Genomic DNA, 22,400 nt, shown 5'->3' with positions numbered 1-22,400 from the left:
CTTATTTCTTTGGTACCTACTTAGTTTTATTTTTCCATTATTACTGCACTCATGAAATTATTTGCAGATCTGTTAATACACTACAGATAGAGTCTTACTCTAGAGGATTTGCATTTGCTTCTGTTGTGCCCCTGGGGGCACTACCAGTCTAGGAGCACCACAAACCAAGATAAAGCTTGAAGCTTCTTGGCCCCACCCCTCCAGCTGATGTAAACAAGGCTGGCTGCAAATCTGTGCCCATAATCATAACTTCTTTAGGTGATTTAAAATATTTTTTTTCTCATATTCTATTTAGTTTCAAGGTAACCTTTCTAGCAGTCAACTTCAAAAATGAGTAGTTGTTTTGTTTAGGGGTTTTTGTTTGTTTGTTTTCACTCATAGTGACCCTAAGAACAAAGTCCCCTGAAGGTCTTGCTTAATATGGTAAATTATTATATAAAACAGTCTAACTTGCAAAAATATTGAGCCCTTGATTTCTGTTCATCACCAAACGTGAGAAGGCCAGGTTAGTACAGATCAGTATATGTTTTAGGATGTATATTTTTTCTTAGTAAAAATCTTTACCATATGCCTGCTATAACTATGTAAATTTCTTTTCTGTGCATTGTAAGGTGCAGGTCGAAAAAACTTGGAGCTTTTTAGAGAAAATCTATTTTGATATCTCAGCAGCTGCCATCGTCACATAGATTATTGCTGTTAGCATTTTGGTTTATGACATAGCGTTGCAAAGTTTCAGACACACAGATATGTTTAGTAGTAGTTGGTGATCAAAGCCAAACATGAGAGCTACAAGGCATTTTACCATAGTGGTATAGCAATGAATTTTAACTCCATGTCAAAGAAACAGTTTTTAAAAAGACAAAAAATTATAAAATTTATTACCTTACATTTTAAAGAAGAGGGTTAAATTTACATGTAAGTTATGATTCATTAAAAGTAGTCAGTTTGTGAGAAAGCATCATGCTAGCTGGAGAATTATGGCTAAGCCACAAGGAATATTAGATAATATTAACTCTAGTAAATAAAAAAGTCCTTTGAAGATTAGCCTACTCTCCTGATTTCCTTGATAAAGTTGAAATCTTCAGTTATTTAGGTCTGTGGTGTCCCGTGGGCTCTATGAGGCACATTTAATTATTCTATAATATAATGTTGGAACACATTTAATTATCCTTTACTCCTCTACTCACTTGATGTGAAGATTTAGTCAAATTATGCATCATCTGTATTTTCTCCACTTAGAAATTGAGTAGGATGTAGTAACACAAGAGGATTTTCTAGAGGGATTCATTATTTAATGTTTCTAAAGTCCTACACAAATGCCAAACTCATTAGAGTGTGCATGCTGGCAAGTGGCTAGGGTTTAGGAGATAATGCAAGAGCACACATAAATCAAAATTTCAGCGTGAACGACCTTCTTTTTGGACCAGAGGATGATTAATCACATCACTGACATCGTGTGTGCAAGTTCTTGTTCAATAAGTAACAGTTGACACCCTTAGGTTATACCTTCAGCCTTCTCCCTTTCCCTTTCACAGCAGTGGTGGGGGCTTGAGAATAGGGCCACCAATTCTGTGTAGAGGTTGAGTGCCTTTCAAATTACAGTCTAGAAAATTCCCAGACATCTAACTTTTACCCTCCCTTAAAAAAAAAAAAAACAAAACCAGGGGGAATTGTCGTGTCGTAGTAAATTGCTTTCAGACTTCAGATGAATTACTTCTAAAGATGATACTCTGTAGACATCAGTGGCAGTAAAATAAATGCAGAATCAGGTGATTCTCACTATTACACCAATACCATCCTGTTCTCAGCCACCAGTTTGTCTTACATGGATTATAGCAACAGCCTTGTTTTTCAGTCAAGATTGTCTAGAGAAACAGAAACAATAAGATATGTGTGTATATATCCATATATAAAGCATATATATGCACATATATGGATATACATACACAAACATGTATAAGTATAGTAAGTCCCCTACATACGAACGTTCAAGTCACAAACTTTCAAAGATTCAGATATGCGTGTGCGTGTAAAATCACATAAGTTGGTTCACATGTTTGGCGTACATTTGTCATGTGCATGAATCCTCGACAAGTGATTGATTGCACTTTTGTGTGCTTTATTACAGTATCTTTATTTCAAGCCCTGGATTTCCAGAAGCAAGCATTAAAGCAATGGTGGTGTAGCTAGTCCTGGTAAGAAGTGCCAAGTGATGAAGACGGAAACAATAGTGAAAATCATTGAGACCGTGGAACCAGGTGATGAGATAGCTTGCCCTCCAGTTGACTCCTATCACTGACGATCCTGCAGCTCTACCATCTCCCACCTGCTCTTGCCTTCTCCAGTCAGTAACTCTTCTTTCCTATTCACTTGATGCGAGCCCCTGTATGCTAGCTGTTGTACTGTACTATTGTACTTTTCAAGGTACTGTCCTGTAAGATTAAAAATGTCTTCTTTACTTTTTGTCTTTCTTTTTATATATTATTTGTGGGAAAAGCATTATAAACCTATTACAGTACAGGACTATATGGCCGATTGTGTTAGTCGGGAACCTAAGCCTAACTTTATTGGACTCACGAACAAATTGGACTTTAGAATGCCCTCTTAGAAAGGAAATGTTCGTATGTAGGCGACTTGCTGTATATATCATATATAAATCCACATATCCCATTGATTGTGTTTACCTACAGATATATAGATCTATGGTCTGTGTGTGTGCTCAGTCATGTCTGACTTTTTGTGACCCTATGGACTGAAGCCCACCAAGCTCCTCTGTCCATGGGATTCTCCGGGCAAGAATATTGGAGTGGGTTGCCGTTTCCTCCTCTCTTTATGTCTCTTTATATCTCTCTTTATGTCTCCTGCACTGGCAGGCCAATTCTTTACCACTGCACCAACTGGGAATCTCATAGACACAGGTAAGATGAAGAGACTTATTTTAAGGAGTTGGCTGACACAGTTGTGGGACTGGAAAGTTCAAAAATTTGTAGGACAGTCTTGCAGGCTGTAAACTCAGACAGGAGTTGATGCTGTGGTCTTGAAGTAGAGCTTCTACTCTGAAGTGAAGTGAAAGTCACTTAGTTGTGTCTGTCCATGGAATTCTCCAGGCCGGAATATTGGAATGGGTCACCGGTCCCTTCTCCACGGGATCTTCCCAACTCAGGGATGGAACCCAGGTCTCCCGCATTGCAGGTAGATTCTTTACCAGCTGAGCCACAAGGGAAGCCCAAGAATACTGGAGTGGGTAGCCTGTCCCTTCTCCAGTGGATCTTCCAGACCCAGGAATAGAACCAGGATCTCCTGCATTGCAGGTGGATTTGTTACCAACTGAGCTATCAGGGAATCTTCTCTAGGAAACTTCATTTTTTTTCTTAAGACCATGAACTTACTGGATGAGGCCTACCCACATGACTAAACGTATATATCTCAGTTAGTCAACTGATCATGCATGTTACCCACATTGATAAAAATACCTTCACAGTCACACCGAGATTCGTATTTGAATAAGTAACTGGGTGCTACCCACTAGCCAGGTTTACACGTAAAATTGAAAAGTGCATGTCCCAACTGGTTCTCTTACTTCTTCCTATGTTCTACTCCCCATAATCTATTTTCAGTGTAGCAGCCACAAAGATTCTTTAAGACATAAGCCATAGCGTATCTGTCTCCATCAAAACGTCTAAGAGCTCCTCAAATTACTCTTAGTTAAATCCCAAGACCTTATTAAGGCATCCAAGGACTTGAATGACCTGGTCTTCTATGACCTGTCTTCATCCCCTACTCTTCCCATCTGGGTCACACTGTCCGGGCTTTCGAGCGGTTTCACTCTAACTGCTTGAAATATTCTTCTCCCAGTATAGTTTCTTTCTCCTTCAAATTTTTGCTACAAAATCACCCTCCCAATGTACTCAGTCCTTGAGTGTGTGTATATATGTGTGTGTGTGTGTGTGTGTGTGTGTGTGTGTGTGCGCGCCGAGTCACTTCAGTTGTGTCCAACTTTGTGCGACCCCATGGACTGTAGCCCGCCAGGCTCCTCTGTCCGTGGGATTCTCCAGGCAAGAGTACTGGAGTGGATTGCTGTGCCCTTCTCCAGGGGATCTTCCCAACCCAGGGATAGAACCCCTGTCTCATAAGTCTCCTGCATTGGCAGAGAGGGTTGTTTACCACTAGAGTCACTTGGGAAGCCCCTGTCAACCATTACCAACTATAAAATTCTTCCTGATACATTCCTTCTCTGGCATTTCATATTCCTATATTCTGCTCTACCTTTTTCACCCATAGCCTTTATTACCTTATAACATAATTTGTAATTAACTTTTAAAAATTATTTACTGATCCTTCCTGCCCACCATAATTTAACCGCCACAAAGACTATAATCTTGGTTTATCATTTATTAAATTTCTGACTTAATCCCTGTACCTAGATCAATATCTGACAAATTATTTAATTAACATTCATTGAATAAATAAATTCAAGTTAATGCTTTACTAATAAACTTTTGATTATGAACTGTAATATATTTAAAAACAACTTCATTTTGCATTCTCTTCTTTTTATGTCTTTAACGCTGTTCTATAATTTCTCATTTTTAAGCAGATAACATAATCCATTTTTGTGCTTTTATAATCTTTCTCCTTTTAAAGGAAGTGATCTAAAGAACCTAATATTCATGTCATATATATAATAACTAGGTAACTAAAGAGAATAATTAAGATATGTGCAATTAATTAAGTTAATTGGATTAAGGGGATTAGGCATTTTAGGTTATAGAAAGAGTTCAGGTGGAAAGCCTCCATGAATTAACTGGGTTAACCACACACAAGAGACACATATTTTCAAGGCTATAATTTTCGAGAATTTCAGTTTGTCTCAAGAATGATGGGGCTTCCCTGTTGACTCAGACAGTAAAGAAGCCGCCTGCAATGCAGGAGATACAGGTTCGATTCCTGGGCAGGGAAGATCCACTGGAGAAGGGAATGGCTACCCACTCCAGTATCCTTGCCTGAAGAATCCCACGAACAGAGGAGCCTGGCAGCTGTAGTCCATGGGGTTGCAAAGAGTCGGACATGACTGAGAGACTCACACTTTCACTTTTCAAGAATGATATTTAGCCTTATTTTTAGTATATAATGTTTATCAAATTGATTTAAATAGTGATCATAATTTTTACTGACAACTCATTTTAACTGATCAGCATTAAAATATCTGAAGGTGAAGTACATAGAAGTTTAGAATTAAAACCTTGGAATAGACCTAACACCTTTTCTTTTTTTCTTTGTACTTTATTGTGTTTTTGCTCCATACTTTTTTTATTCACAGAGAAGTTCAAAGAAAAGTAGAAAAAAATATATCCACTTGATGGATTTTATATCAGATTTCAATCTCAAATTTTTCTTTGTCATTAAAGAGATGCACTTGGAAGATGCCTTCCAGCTCTAGATTTTATAAAAGGTGACCCTTCCTAGACTCTACATGTAATTTCTAGAGTTGGGCTAACCATCAGAGAATTTATGATATCCTTGGTCTTGCAAAAATCCTTTCTGCCTGTATTTCTCTAATCGAGGTTATGAAGACATGTATCTGCTGTGGAGAAGATGAGTAACATCTGGGAGATAGTATTCCCTTCTACTTACAGGTGTGTCCCTGTCTCCATGTTTTTAATTATATTGCACAGAAAAATAAGCTGCTGATGTAAAAAGTGTAGCAGTGAGAACTGGGTGCACAAAACCTCTGGCATTTCTATCTCTTTATCTTCACTCTCCAGTATAGTCACTCCAGTCCAGTTGAGTCACTCTCCAGTATAGTCATTTTGGGAGACCTGATTCAGATTTATAAATGTGCCAAGCTTTTCCCCAGCTTGCTGTCTCTAGACACAACACTTTTCCTGAGATAGTCTTCCTCATCTGGCTAAGATAATCTGACTTTAACATAGATTTCAGCTTCTCAGGGAAGCCTTTTGGGATCCCTCTGCTTAGTTGAAATTTCTTTTTTTTTTTTTCCTCTAAAAAGTTTAGAGACTATTTCCTAAAGGCATTTCCTCCTTCTTATAATTACCTTAACTATGCAGTACACTTATTTGTGTAAAAAAATACCTGGCTTGCTATTGGACATTAATTGAAACAGCTCCTATGACTGAAAAATGTAAAATAATCTTGAAAACTAAAATACTATAATGTCTTTGATGTTAAAAAAAAGGCTTTCATAGAGAGGGCAGGGCTCAGAATTTTATAATAAAATATAATTGGTTTGTGCAGAAACAATCTATCTAGGGAGCGCAAGGAGACACTAGTGTTCTTAAGCAGTAACATCTTTTTCCTAGGACTGACTGGAGCCACGTGAAGAGATGCTGGATCCCATAATTGCATGAGTGGTGCCCTATGAGCAGATTTCTATTGACCAGTGAAAAACTGCTTTGTTTGTGGATGGCACTTCCAAGGTGAAAAACAACATCCTATTTGGAATACTGTGACATTAAGGCCAGCAGGTTCAAAGACTGATTGAAGGAGGTAAGGAAAAAAATCACTTCAATGGTTTTGCATGCTGTTTTCCTTATAGTGATGGGAAAATCGAATAGTACTAAAAGCCCACTATATTTAGGTTTTTACTGACTCATGAGTGGTGGCTAATGGTTTGGGCATATGGTCAGGCAGATGGGCTATGGGAACCTGCACTGTTAAAGTGATGTCTGTATAGGGTGTGGCCCTGTGGAAATTACTATGGAAATTTAAGGTGCATGTTAAAGTAGGAGGCATTGGGGAAGGTATTAGGGGAGTGACACATGGAAAACAATGAAAACGATATTAAATGCAAAAAGAAGAATAAGTTAAAAATCCCTACGACAAGACATGATCAGGGAAGGCTGGTTAGGCTGTAGCCAGTCCATGATCAAAGAAAGCAGTTCGTTCTGAAATCCGACAGTTTTCAAGAGGTCCGAGTAAATATATCATTCGTAATCCATATTAACACATTTGTATTTCATCCTATATAAGCCGGGAAGTCATTAGAAAGTTTTGAGCACAGAAGTAAAGTGATTTATATTTTTAAAGAATTTCTATACTTGCTGTGCAGAAAATAGACTTTGGAGGGTTGTGGCAAATCGAGTGATGTTCACAAATATTTAATGTGCCCTGTAGATTTCTTAGCCTTTGAAAGGTTTGGGAGTTCCAAATACCACCCTCAGGTTCAATAGTCTGCTGAAAGGACTAGTAGAACCAACTTAAAGCCCACTATCCTCATGGTTATAGTTTGCTATCCTCATAGTTATAGTTTCCTTTAATGAAAGGATGCACACTGAAGTCAGACAATCACGGAGCATCGGAGCATGAGGCAGACTCCAGGAGAGCCCCACACGTAGATCTTCCTGCTGTTCTTTACAATGGGGTCCTGGGTAGCACTGACTTTTTCCCAGAATCGTGTGTGAGAATAAGCATAGTGTATTGCCAACCAAAGAAGCGTACCTGAATTTTAGGAGACACAATTCGACCTATGATGTAGGGTCTTTGTTTTGTTCATTACCTAATTCAAAGACTAAAAAATAAATCCTGACAAATAACAGCTGCACATTAATATTTGTTGAATGAATGAATGAATAGATGAATGAATTCAACATGTCAAGCATAAAAATAGTTGCTGGAGGTGGAGGTTTAAGACACAATTCCCACCATCAACATGCTCACATTCTAGTGGAAGAACCAATTAAATAAACATTATATAATGATCATTAAGCCAAAGGCATACGCTGAGTTCCATGTAGAAATCAAACCTTGAGCATGAACATAAGGGAATGCTTTGTAGAGAAGATAATGCCTTGTGTTGAGAGTCAAATGTTGAAGTTGATCATGGAAGACAGAGAATATTCCATGCATAGGGAATAGTACATGTGAATAAAACAGACAAGAGAAAGTGTCACATTTGAGGAACTGCAAGTAGTTTGGTATGGAATCAATAAGGATAAAGAAAAAGGTAATTCTGTGAGGGACAAGAAGGCAGATCATGAAGGACATAGCATAAACTAGGGTTCTGATTTTATCTTTAACATAATAGAAAACCATTGATACCTTTTAAAGTAGATGAGTGACATACTCAGTGTGACATTTTAGAAAGGTCATTGGCAACAGTGTAAAGAATGAATTAGAAATAAGTAAGCAAGACCAAGAAAGGTAAACTTTTGATGTATAGTCAAATGAAATAATCAATAATCAAAAGGATAAGTACTGAGAACCTAAACTTAAAGGGCGACAGGATGGTGAGGGTTAGTGAATGGAATTGACAGCTGTGTCAGATGATAAACGAAGAGGTCAAGGTGACTGATTTGATGTGGAGTATGAGGAAGGAATCCAGGATGGCATCCACGTGGCTGATGTTGGCGGTAGATAAATGGTGGTACCATTCACTGAAATAATCCATCTTTAATAGCAGAGCTCACGTGGAAGAGAAGCAGGGGCTTTAGTGGGTGAAAGAGTCAAGGAAGAATCATTATTGGACATTCTGTGTTAGATCATCTGAGAGTAATACTGTCAATACAAAATTTGGGAATTCAGGAGAATTCTGGTTGAAAATCATGAGTATATTTTGAATATCTAGTGTGCATCAGATATTTTCAGGCCATGGGAAAACTAAAACTTCACCTTTTAGAGGTTACATTTTAGAAAGGAAGCTTAAGTGTGATGGTTGTTCAGGCAGTGCATTTATTCCTTTTTTTTTTTTTTGCAGTTAATTTAGTGCATTAATTATATTTTTCTTCCACATTTTTACATTTTTGTTATTAGTGTAGATGCCCACAGCATCATAATTTCAGAAATGTAAGTTCCTGGATTTAAAAATCTTAGCCTTGAAATATTTTCAATCTTTTGGAATGGATGTGTAGAAGTTAAATTACACACGCAGACATACAGACAGAATGAGCTAACCTCAAAAGACCTAGCTGTTCACTTATGCTACCTCAGCAAAGTGGATTACTGCGTGATATAGTTGGTAATGACGATGTCATGCCAACTGCTGAAACAAGTTAACTGGACATGTTTCCAGTTCATCACCATAGTCTGATAGTTTAACAAAATGTCAATTGTGCTGTATAGAATGTTTCATACACCTCTTTCTTAACAAGAAAAGGGAGAACAATGATTGAGATTTCCACTGCTTTAGAAAGTTCTCCAACATATCACTAAACATAGACACATTCTAATAGACAATATTCCTAAAATGTTAAGATTCACTAGCACAGATGTTTTGGATCATATCAATCTCCAACTCTCCATTTCTATTTTAAATTTTTATTGTACATTTCAAATTATCTAGCACCACAGTGGCAAATAGATGGCCACAGATCTCGAAAAAATCACAAATAATATAAGGGGAGGGCCACTAGGTCAAAAGATATTTTTCTGGAGATTCTTGCATTATACCAAGTGATGCCTTAGAAAAATACAAAGCTGTTTAAAAAGACAGCAGCTGCTATAATGCTGCTTCATTACAGACCCAGTGGAGCAGAAGCACTGCATCCATTTTGCTTTTTCTCCATTGACGATATCAATGAAGCATTAATGGAATTCTTACAGTCTACTGGTAAAGTATAAATTTAGTCTGAATAAATCTTATATTGACTATATTATAATACTCTTTTCTAAACTAGAAAAGAAACTCACTGGTTTGTTTTTAATATAAAAAAGTTATATAGGAGATATAGCTTTAGGTTCTCAATAAATAAGTAGTCAATACAGTTTTTTTTTTGTTTTTTTTTTTTTTTACCATTAGGACAACAGGTAGAACTTAAGTCTAAATTAAAACTCTCATTACAAGCTTGTTTCACTGAAATGTCACTTATTTCCCCAGTTAATAAAGTTCAGGTGTGTTGATTATCATTTCTTCTTTGATTTCATTTATTCAATACTCCTTTAACAGACAAAGCCTAGTTTCTGTTTATTCTTTTATTTCATTAACAGAATAGGTTGTGCTTTCAAAACAAAAATTATACAAATTACTTAACATTTTTCTTGATTTTAAAAATGAAGTCCAAACTATGATTCTAGGGCTGTCCATTATACAAAACTTTAGGGGCTAAAAAGGGACCCAGATGTTTAAGTGGATTTGCAAATGGAAAAATGCTGCTTGTTGGATCTGCCTGTAAACCTATTTGCAAATGCAAATCCTCTTTCCAAACAGATCAGAGTTTTTTTTAGGTCCACAAAAATCCTTGAGCAAAGCAAAATGCTGATGGAATGTACATGTGGCACTTCTATGGATTTCTATGCAAATGCTTTTGCATCTTCCTTGTGTAACTTTCAGAGCATGGCAGGAGAAGATAGAATGCAATGACACTTATTTTTCAGGGGTTCTGAAGGTATCCTGCTGCAATTTAGGGGACAAGCAGTGTTGTGGTGAATTCAAATATCTCCTTTTTTCTTCAGCTTTACAAGAGGTGACTCGAAGCATACTCTACTTCACCTGTGTTCCCTTCATGCACTAACTTTATTTTACAAAGCAGTTTTCATTTGTCCACACCTACTGGGAGTCCTTCTCTTGCATTCCTTCCCTTTTCAGCACAGGTCCTTCTAGCAGATCTGTGTCCTGGGTCCAGACCATGAGGGTAGCTCTCCACTGATGCTTGTCAGTTGGGGTCAGTTAACTCATTCAAATTTTTACTTTCTCCTGCCCTATGATAATAACAGCAAACAATTTATAGCCCTGTTCACATAATCATTTAATCTTCACTACTACTCTGTCATATGCACACAATTTCCCTTCTGTTGCTTCTCTAATCTAACAGATCAATTTACACTTAAAGTTTAATGGTGGAAAGAAAGTAAAGCTGGCTTTTTCCACCTCAAATCTGTCATCTTCTTTCCTTACATTTTATGTTGCCGTAGCCTTCTAACCAATATCTACCATACTCCAGATTTGTCCTCTGGAAATCTGTTCCTCTGCATTTTTGCTGAAATGACTGATCTGAACTACAGACCTAACCTTGTCATTATACTGCTTTAATATTACCCTACCACCTATGGAATAAAGGCCTATACTTAGAATGGAATATAAAGTCTACTGTACCTTCACCCATCTCCTTTACTTCTTTTTTCTACTACTTTATTCTTAAAAATTAATGACTTTTTAAAATTCAATCCCTCGGATACAATATTACTTCATGCTTTTTATAAATTTTATTTTTTTTATTTAAGTATAATTGATTTATAATGTGTTAGATTCAGGCATACAGCAAAGTGATTCAGTTACACATATCTACATATGTGTGTGTGTTCTTTTTTAGATTCTTTTCCCTTATAAGTTGTTACAAATTACTGTGTATAGTCCCCAGTGCTATACCAAGGTCCTTGTTGTTTTATCTGTTTTATACATGGCAGTGTGTCCTTGTTAATCACCAGCTTCTCTAATTTTTCCCTCCCCTTCTTTCCTCTTTGGTAAGCGTAAGTTTGTTTTCTGTGTCTATGGGTCTATTTATTTTGTATGTGAGCTCATCTCTATTTTTTTTAGATTATACATATAAGCAACATATGGTGTTTGTCTCTGTGTGGCTTATTTGATTTAGTATGATAATCTTTAGGTCCATCCTTATTGCTGCAGATGGCATTATTTCATGCTTTTTAATGGCTGAGTAATATTTCATTGGATGTATACCACATCTTTATCCATTCATCTGCTGTTGGGCATTTAGATTACTTCCGTGCCTTGGTTATTATAAGTAGTGCTGAAGTGAGCATTGGGTGCATGTATCTTTTCAATGCCCAGGAGTGGAATTGTCAGGTCATATGGTTGGCAGCTCTATTTTTAGTTTTTTAAGGAAACTCCATACTGCTCTCCATAGTGGCTATACCAACTAAGTTCTAGCCACAATAGTCAGAGAACAAAAAGAAATTAAAGGAATCCAAATTCAAAGACAAGAAGTAAAATTGTTAGTGTTTGCAGATTACATGATACCATACATATAAAATCCTAATGATGTTATGACAAAACTACTCAGTTCAGTTCAGTTCAATTCAGTTCAGTTGCTCAGTCGTGTCCGACTCTTTGCGACCCCATGAATCGCAGCACGCCAGGCCTCCCTGTCCATCATAAACTCCCGGAGTTTACTCAAACTCAGTGCCCATCGAGTCGGTGATGCCATCCAGCCATCTCATCCTCTTTCGTCCCCTTCTCCTCCTGCCTTCAATCCGTCCCAGCATCAGGGTCTTTTCCAATGAGTCAACTCTTCACATGAGGTGGCCAAAGTATTGGAGTTTCACCTTCAGCATCAGTCCTTCCAAGGAACACCCAGGACTGATCTCCTTCAGGATGGACTGGTTGGATCTCCTTGCAGTCCAAGGGACTCTCAAGAGTCTTCTCCCAACACCACAGTTCAAAAGCATCAATTTTTCGGTGCTCAGCTTTCTTCACAGTCCAACTCTCATCAATAACTTCAGTAAAGTTGCAGGATGCAAAATTAATCCACTGAAATCTGTTGTATTTCTATACACTAACAATGAAAGAGAAATTAAGGAAGCCATCCTGTTTACTATTGCATCAAAAAGAATAAAATACATATGAATAAACCTACCTATGGAGACAGAAGGCCTTACTCCAAAAACTATAAGATGCTGATGAAAGAAATCAAAGATGATGCAAACAAATGGAAAGATATACCATGCTGTTGGATTACAAGAATCAATATTATCAAAATGGTTGCACTACCCAAGGTAATCTACAGATTCACAGATTCAATACAATCCCTGTCAAATTATCAACAGCATTTTTCACAGAAGTTGAACAAAAAACTTTAGAATTTGTATGGAAATGCTGAAGACTCCATATAGCCAAAGCAATCTTGAGAAAGGAAAACAGAGTTGGAAGAATCAGGTTCCCTCACTTCAGATGATACTACAAAGCTACAATAATCAAAATGATGTGGTAACCAAAAAAACCTTATAGATCAATGGAACAGGGTAGGAAGTTCAGAAACAAAACCACACATCTATGCTCAATTAATCTGTGACAAAGGATGCAAGAATATATAATGGAGAAAAGATAGTTTCTTCAATAAGGGGTGCTAGGAAAACTGGACAGCTGCACATAAAAAAAATGAAATACCAATGTGTGTGGTAAATGTAATTTATGGATGAGAAACATAAGGATCAAATCTAGTAGTAAATAAGGCATTTTGGGCCAGTGAGGTCTTTCCCTATTGCCTTCACATATGTTAGAAGATCATTTAGTCAGTTTGTAAATAACGCTGAAATTTGAATGAAGTTGAGACTGTACTTAGCCAGGCCAAACCACAGTGGAAAAAAAAAAAAAATTAGGGAACTACCAGTGAGAAAGCTAATATACTGAGGAGGAGTTTAAAGGTACAGATTTTTATTCAGGTAAGGAAATCTGAGATTGTGTTGAACATGATGCCACAACAGTGGTTTGTTCAGTCTAAAAAATTGTCAAATTATTTATAAAAGATCAGTTAAACTGATATTTTACCACAATAAAGAAGAACCAACTAATTGACAAAATTACTTGGTTTTTAATTCCCTTGAGAAGCCACCAAGAAGCCAAAGCCTGGGTTTATTTATTTAGGGAGGGAGGTCCAGTTATTCTCTTGTAATGCAGTGATCAACACTATAGCGGGAAGTTTTCCAGGGACAGTCGTGAGCATAATAATTGTGGAGATGGCATTTGAACATTATTTAAGAAACAAAGTTGTACAGAGCTTATGATTTGGGGGACAAATGTCCCAGTGATTTAACACAGTAAGAACATTTTCCATCTTTCTTATAAGGATAAAGTGCACATGTCACAATCTTTTGGGCCCCAAAAAGTAAGGGATTGTGTTCAAAACTTTTAATGCTTTACTCTCGTGTATTTCACCAAATGCTGGATGTCTTAGTTCAGTCGCTCAGTTGTGTCCAACTCTTTGCAACACCATGGACTGCAGCACACCAGGCTACCATGTCCATCACCAACTCCCAGAGTTTACTGAAACTCATGTCCATAGAGTTGGTGATGCCATCTAACCATCTCATCCGCTGTCCTCCCTTTCTCCTCTTGCCTTCAATCTTTCCCAGCATTCAGGGTCTTTTCCAATGAGGCAGTCATTCGCATCAGGTGGCTAAAGTATTGGAGTTTCAGAATCAGTCCTTCCAATGAATATTCAGGACTGACTTCCTTTAGGATTGACTGATCTGATCTTCTTGCAGTCCAAGGGGCTCTCAAGGGTCTTCTCCAACACCACAGATCAAAAGCATCAATTCTTTGATGCTCAGCTTTCTTTACAGTCCAACTGTCACATCCATACATGACTATTGGAAAAACCATAGCTCTTTCTGGACAGACCTTTTTCAGCAAAGTAATGTCTCTGCTTTTTAATATGCTATCTAGGTTGGTCATAACTCTTCCTCCAAGGAGCAAGCATCTTTTAATCTCATGGCTTCAGTCACCATCTGCAGTGATTTTGGAGCCCAAGAAAATAAAGTCTGTCACTGTTTCCATTGTTTCCCCATCTATTTGCCATGTAGTGATAAGACAAGATGCCATGATCTTCCTTTTATGAATGTTGAGTTTTAAGCCAGCTTTTTCACTCTCCTCTTTCACTTTCATCAAGAGACTCTTTAATTCCTCTTCATTTTCTGCCATAAGGGTGGTGCATCTGCATATCTGAGATTATTGATATTTCTCCTGGCAATTTTGATTCCAGCTTGTGCTTCATCCAGCCTGGCATTTCGCATGGTGTACTCTGCATATAAATTAAATAAGCAGGGAGATAATACACTGCCTTGATGTACTCCTTTCCTAATTTGGAACCAGTATGTTGTTCCACGTCTGGTTCTAACTGTCACTTCTTGACCTGCATACAGATTTCTCAGGAGGCGGGTCAGATGGTCTGGTATTCCCATCTCTTAAGAATTTTCCACAGTTTGTTGTGATCCACACAGAGGCTTTGGTGTAATCAATAAAGCATAAGTAGATTTTTTTCTCAAATTCTCTTGCTTCTTCTGTGATCCAATGGATGTTGGCAATTTGATCTCTGGTTCCTCTGCCTTTTTCTAAATCCAGCTTGAACATTTGGAAGTCCATGGTTCATGTACTGTTGAAGCCTGGCTTGGAGAATTTTGACCATTAATTTGCTAGAGTGTGAGATAAGTGCAATTGTGTGGTAGTTTGAACATTCTTTGGTATTGCCCTTCTTTGGGATTGGAATGAAAGCTGACCTTTTTCAGTCCTGTGGCCACTGCTGAGTTTTCCAAATTTGCTGGTATATTGAGTGCAGCACTTTCACAGCATCTTCTTTTAGGATTTGAAATAGCTCAACTGGAAGTCTGTCACCTCCACTAGCTTTTACCTATGCAAAAAGGCAAAATGGTTGTCTGAGGAGGCCTTACAAATAGCTGAGAAAATAAGAGAAGCGAAAGGCAAAGGATAAAAGGAAAGATACACCTATTTGAATGCAGAGTTACAAAGAATAGCAACGAGAGATCAGAATGCCTCCTTCAGTGATCAGTGCAGAGAAGTAGAGGAAAACAATAGAATGGAAAAGACTAGAGATCTCTTCAAGAAAATTAGAGATACCAAGGGAACATTTCATGTAAAGATGGGCACAATAAAGGCCAGAAATGGTATGGACCTAACAGAAGCAGAATATATTAAGAAGAGGTGGCAAGGATATATAGAACTATACAAAAAAGATCTTCATGACCCGGATAACCACAATGGTGTGATCACTCACCTAGAGCCAGACATCCTGGAATGCAAAGTCAAGTGGGCCTTAGGAAACATCATTGTGAACAAATACTGGATGTCTACATAATAAATTCATATTTTCCAATTTGTCACACATACTAGAGAAAACTTACATGCTTTTATTATCTTTAAGCCTAGTTTAAACGAGACACTTATGTTTGGAAATGCTAATGTGTTTGGAAAGAACTTTATATTCATAATTTAAATGTGGCTTTCTGTGGATACTTATTTTCAACTTATATCAAAGATATTAAAGTAAATTCTAGCTGAAATTTGATGACAGATCTAATAATTATAATTCATTTTTTTAGAAATCATGACCATGGTCAAATATTGTGAATAGAGTTACTTCTGTTCTTATAAGCATTATGCTATAGTTTTGACACTCATACAAAATTCAGGATTTTTCAGAGATTAAGGTATCATTAAGATTAAGATATCTCTTCCTCAGTGAACTTTAAAGAAAATATCTTGTTTCCCTTAAGGATCCAAGAAATTTAAATAGACAGCATTTTATAACATGACTTGTGCTAGTTACAGTTTGGTCTAAATTGTAGACCAATTGGTCTAAACCAATTCTAAAAATTGGTTGAATCTGAGAATGTTTGCTATTTTCACCTTCTTTGAAGCAGCCCTAGACACAATTTTTGAAATCAAAGTTGGTCCATCTTGTGGTTTGGGGTGTCAAGAGTAAAACTAATATAAGTAAAGGTTTTAGTGTAATATAATATCTTTAAAACACACACACACACACCTTTACCAAAAATCTTTAAGTTTCCTTTCTGAGTTGTTCTTAACTCCCCCACATTTAATTGTAGTCAGTTATATGATAGGAGTCTTAAAGTTCTGAAATAAGGCCATTAACAACAGAATAATTTCAACTAACATACTAATAGATGTAATTTTTAGGTTATAACCATTTGTATCCCTTTTGTTGTTCCTTGGTTCCTATCTAAACGTATTTGTAAATCTCATCTGTATTTGTAAATGGTTTCTGCTCTTCAGAAAACACCAAATCATTCAGCAAACATGTGAGAAAGCAAAGGGCAACCACTTTGTGCTGCAGAAATGGTTCCCAAATGCCTGTTTTAGTATTTTCTCAATAATTAGAAATGTAAATAATGGGCAGAAATAATACTGAGCATGAATTAGCACACATTATGCACAAAAAAGTGTACACAGTACAATTAGAAGAGTTTTTTTCTTTTATTTTTTTAAACAGGTCAAGGCTATACATCCAAATTCTTCTGGTCAGTTCCTGAAATTTAAACAAAAATCAAGACAGAACAATTTTTAAAAGCTCACGTAGAGCATGCATTCTCTGTCTCTTCAGTTGCATCGGACTCTTTGTGACCCCATGGACTGTAGCCTGTCAGGCTCCTCTGTCCGTGGGATTCTCCAGGCAAGAACACTGGAGTGGGTTGCCATGCCCTCCTCCAGGGGGTCTTCTTGACTCAGGGATCCAGCTCGCAACTCCTACATTGCAGGCAAATTCTTTACCAATCTCATGTATCAGTATATAGGAATACAATATTACTAAAAGATTCAACTATTAAGTGAAAAATGAATAAAATCGTGCAGTTTACTGCACTGTAAGCCTGTTAGTGCAGAGGAACAACTCTGTCAAAGGCTGGTTGATCAATGTTGCGGCTGCTATAAGAAAATTCTAGGGCAAACATAATATTTTTAAATGCAACACCCAAAGATAATGACCATATTTCTTAGCACTAAAAGAAATACACATTTCCCCCAACCCCAAACCACAGAGTACTATATGTTCAAAAACAAAAGGTCAAGAATTAAGTAGTTCAGTAATGCCATTACCTTACGGATCAGAATTGGACTTACTTGAGGTCTGGGGTGAAATGAGTTTGACGGATTAGGTTCAGTTACTGGCTGTCAGTACACTACATAAAAAACACTGCCCACGCAGAGCTTAGTGAAACTAGCTGTTTTCTGCACAGGAAAATTCCTTGATAGAGTTAGCATGAAGACAAATGAACTGCTATCCCCCAAGAAAGGTGTCCCTTTAGGTTAGGTTTGAGGTTAGCAATACCAAACAGTAAGAACACTTGACTTCCCATGGCTGACAGACTCATTACCTTTGTAAATATTGAGGCTTAGCTTTGAATCCTGGGATTCTTCTTTGAGTTTCTAGAGAGTGCTAGTAACTAACCAATTACTGAGACGATAAAAAAAATTAAAATGGGAAAAGACAACAGTAGTATTAGCAAATCTCCTTATTTCCTACTATCAGACAAAGTTGTTTGAACTTTCTCCTTTATTACTATATCCTTACTCCTTTCATTCATTCAAAGCATTCTAAATATAACCTTGTTTTTCACAATAATAAGGACCCTCTAAAAACAAAATGTTATTGTTTTTATTAACTGGTAATGAAAACGGAACTTAGAATAAATTTCAGGATGGTCATGGCAGGATTCAAAACCATACTTGTCAGTGTCTTGAACTAGTGGTTTTTCCCTGGCTCATGTCCACATACAAGTATTTCTGTGAAATCTATTTACTTTATGACAGCTATCCATTGTCTCATATAAATTGTGTAGTTTTCCTTGTGTCTCTTCCATTATTCTTCATCATAGTTTTTATTTACTTCATTTACATGTTCAAAGACTAATAGAAGATGCTTTAGCAATTTTTATTTAGAATTCTTAAATATCTAAGGGTTCTTAATTATTTTCATTATGTATCATTTAACATTTTAATATTTTTTACTTAATGTGTCATGGGAAAGATGCTTTGTTTTATATAAGTAGTCTTTCTTAACTAGCATTTAATGGCTACAAAGAATTCCATATATCTGTGCACTAATTTATCCAATCTGACAATCTTTGTTTAAAAAATCTGTTAATACACACAAAAAAGATTAAAAAAATGCATAGTATCACTACTAAAAATCATGCAAAACAGTATTAATCCCCTTATCTGCTCATGCCATGTTCTTCCCAGAGAGGTTAACTTCTCATGTGCATTTTTCCCAGTGATTTTCTAAGTTTAAAAATATATGTTGGTAGATATATATATACTACTGCACAATGCTGTGGAACTCATGTGTCCTCAGCCACCTTCTCTGTGGCCAACACCAACCATACACTGTGGCCTCACACTCAGGCATAAAGAGCTCTGCTGTCCAGTGACATCCAGTTGAAGGTGAAAGTGTTAGTTGCTCAGTCGTGTCTGACTGTGGCCCCATGGACTGTAGCCCACCAGGCTCCTATGTCCATGGAATTCTCCAGGCAAGAATACTGGAGTGGGTTTCCATACCCTTCTCCAAGAGATCTTCCTGATCCAGGGATCGAACCTGGGTCTCCCACACTGCAGGCAGATTTTTTACAGTCTTAGCCACCAGGGAAGCAGCATCCACTGTGTTGCACTATAAATATAGAACTCTTCCCTCCAAGCCTCTGCTACACAGCCAGGCTAGTCAATGGATGTCCAGAGATTCTAGTATTTCTTTCACTGGCAAGCATGTAACAGAATTTGGGATCTGGCAACATAAACAGTCTTTCCATGGGTGTATATGCATGTGTGCTCAGTTACTGCAGTCATGTCCGACTCTCTGCGACCTTATGGACTGTAGTCCGCCAGGCGCCTTTGTCCAGGGGATTCCCCAGGCAAGAATACTGGAGTGGGTTACCACACCTTTGGAAGGGTAGAGTTATACAATCTGGAGGTGGGGGAAGCTAATGCCTGATCAGGAAAGCTTCATCAATGAGAAAAGGAAATGCGAGGAAGCCAAGGAAGTAAATTCTTTCCCCACGTTCTACTCTGAAGCATGTTACTGTTTATGGCTCATATGGAAACATTTCCATTTGCAGCAGATATTTCTTTCAGTCAAATTCACTGTATCTCCTTGTGCCTACTCATAAAGTAGTAACTATCATCTCTCATTTTCATAAAGCCTTATTTCTCTTTTTTCTCACCCTGGCTGCCCTTGATTTCATCTCCAAAATAAAATATCTAATACTTGCATCAGAGAACCCAGTCTAATAAGTATGTCTATACATTGTTATTGTTGTTCAGTCACTAAGTCATGTCTGACTCCTTGTGACCCCATGAATTGCAGCTCACCAGGCTCCCCTTCCTTCACTATCTCCCAGAGTTTGCTCACACTCATGTCCATTGAGTCAGTGATGCCATGCAACCATCTCATCCTCTGTCGTCCTCTTCTCCTCCTGCCTTAATCATAATCTTAATCTCCTCCTGCTGCCTCAATCTTTCCCAGCATCAGGGTCTTTTCCAGTGAGTCAGCTCTTCATATCAGGTGGCCAAAGTGTTGGAGCTTCAGCTTCAGCATCAGTCCTTCCAATGAACACCCAGGACTGATCTCCTTTAGGATGGACTGGTTGGATCTCCTTGCAATCCAAGGGATTCTCAAGAGTCTTCTCCAGCAACGAGTGCTTTGAAAGCATTCAAAAATTAAACAGGACAAATGTTGAACAAAGCAGCTCTGAATCATTCATGGTTTCAACAAGAAATAACAAGGGAAATTAAAAATATCTTGAATTGGTTGAAAGTGAAAACACAACAAATCAAAATTTATGGAACAAAGCTAAATCAGTGTTTAGGGGAAATTTTATGGCTTTAAATATTTTACTATAAAAGAAGAAGGCATTAAATCAAGTATCTGAACTTTCAACTTAAGACAAAAAAATGAGGCAATAGAAGAAAAGATATAAAACAATTATACTAATAACTAACAAAATGGGAAATACAAAAACAATAAAGAAAACAATGGACTCCAATGTATCTTTGCAGTAGTCAATAAAATTTGCAAATCTTTAACTACAGTTATCAAGATTAAAGAAAAAAAACAGATTATCAATATGAGGTGTGAAAGGTAGAATTTCAGAACAGACCAACAAAAATTTAAAAAACTTAAGGTAATATTATGAACAACTCTAGCAACAAATTTAGCAGTGTAGATAAAATCCATTTCTAGAAAGGCATTGACACAGGAAAAATAGAACATTTTAATAGATATATATAAAGTAAAAAAAAAATAGTGAATAAATACATTCTTAGGAAGAACCTAGATAAAGATGAGTTAACTGGTGAGTTCCATCAGACGTTTAAGGAAGAAATTGTAACGGTCATACATAAACTTTTTCAAACAACAGAGTTGGAAACATATGCCAAAACATTTTAAGGGGCGGGTATTATCTTGATACCAAAGGTGGAAAAAAATATTGGGATAAAAGTACCTTACCATATGTCTTATAAGCATAGATGCAAAAATGTTTAACAAAATAATACCAAATTAAATTCAACAATAAATCCAAGAAATGAGGTAAAATGAAATATTAAAAAATAATCACACCAAAGAAAAAATTATAAAGGAATATATGGGACATATAGAAAACAATAGGATACATTTAAACCCAATCATCTCAATAATCACACTAAATATACAAGATATGAATATCCCAACTAAAAGGTAAAGATTTTCAGACTAGACTAAAAAATAATACAGACCCAACTACATATTGTTTATAAGAAACATACTTTAGCTATTTACACAGATCATTCAAACAAAGGGATGGATGTATTTGTGACATAAAAATAATAATTTTAAGAGTTGGTGAGTTGGTATGCCTATATTGCTTCCCTAGTGGCTCAGATGGTTAAGAATCTGCTTGCAATGTGGCAGACCTGGAATCAATCCTGAAGTTGGGAAGATCCCCTGGAGAAGCGGATGACAACCCATTCCAGTGTTCTTGCCTGGAGAATCCCATGGACAGAGAAGCCTAGTGTGCTAAGGGTTGGACAAGACTGAGCAACTAACACACACACACACACACACACACACACACACACACAGAGGCCTATATTAGGACTTCCCTGGTGGTTTAGTGGTAAAGAATCTCTCTGCCAGTGTAGGAGATGCAGGTTTGATCCCTGGTCTGCAAGAATCCCCTGTAGAAGGAAATGGCCAGCCACTCCAGTATTCTTGCTGGGGAATCCCATGGACAGAGAAGCCTAGTGGGCTACAGTCCATTAGGTTGCAGAGTCAGACATGACTTAGCAACTGAACAACAATGACTATATTAATATAAAATTATCTTCAAAAACAGGAGTACTAGGAAAGGTAAAAGGGTCATGTCAAAATCAAGATAGGGTCAATTCATCTGAAAAATTAGCAATTCTAAAACGTTTAGCCTAATAATGAAACTTCAAAATATGTAAAGCAGACATCAACAGATTGAAGACAACAGTAACCAAATTCATGATTACAACTGGAGATTTTAACTCACGTAATTACAAAAAAAACTAAGCACCTGAAAAAACAATTAAATATGTAGATTTGATCCCATCATTCACCCAGTTGATATTTACATATTGTTTATATAGCGCTATATCCAACATTTGAAGAATATCTTTGCCAAGGGTCCATGAAGCATTAATCAAGATAGATCATATGCTGAGCCATAAAATAATCCAATATTATTTAATAAATATGAAATGTTACATATTTTATAAATAAATATCATATAAATATAAGTAGTATTTAAAATATTTTAAATAATACTTAATAATTAAAAGCATATAGTTTGTACTCTAATCAAAAAAGGACTTAATTAAAAATTAGTAAAAATTAGTAACAAAAATACTGTAAAGAAAAGCCTTAATATTTGGCAATTAAGCAAAAAAGTTAAATAACAAT

At 36.8% G+C, this 22,400-nt stretch overlaps 1 long non-coding RNA gene across 1 annotated transcript in view; it reads left to right on the top strand.

The window, feature by feature from the left end:
* The first annotated feature begins 2,165 nt into the window (after nucleotides 1-2,165).
* The window catches only part of LOC122680624, a 40,505-nt gene continuing 20,270 nt past the window's right edge, over nucleotides 2,166-22,400 (top strand). The window contains exons 1-2 of the long non-coding RNA XR_006336736.1: nucleotides 2,166-2,258; nucleotides 6,321-6,507. This is a non-coding gene — a long non-coding RNA (uncharacterized LOC122680624). The remainder of the gene's footprint in view (nucleotides 2,259-6,320; nucleotides 6,508-22,400) is intronic.

This window comes from Cervus elaphus, chromosome 22 (genome assembly GCF_910594005.1).
Source record: "Cervus elaphus chromosome 22, mCerEla1.1, whole genome shotgun sequence".
Classification (NCBI taxonomy): Eukaryota; Metazoa; Chordata; class Mammalia; order Artiodactyla; family Cervidae; genus Cervus; species Cervus elaphus.
The sequence above is the reverse complement of the archived record's forward strand: the minus strand, read 5'-3'. Positions and strand labels throughout refer to the sequence as shown.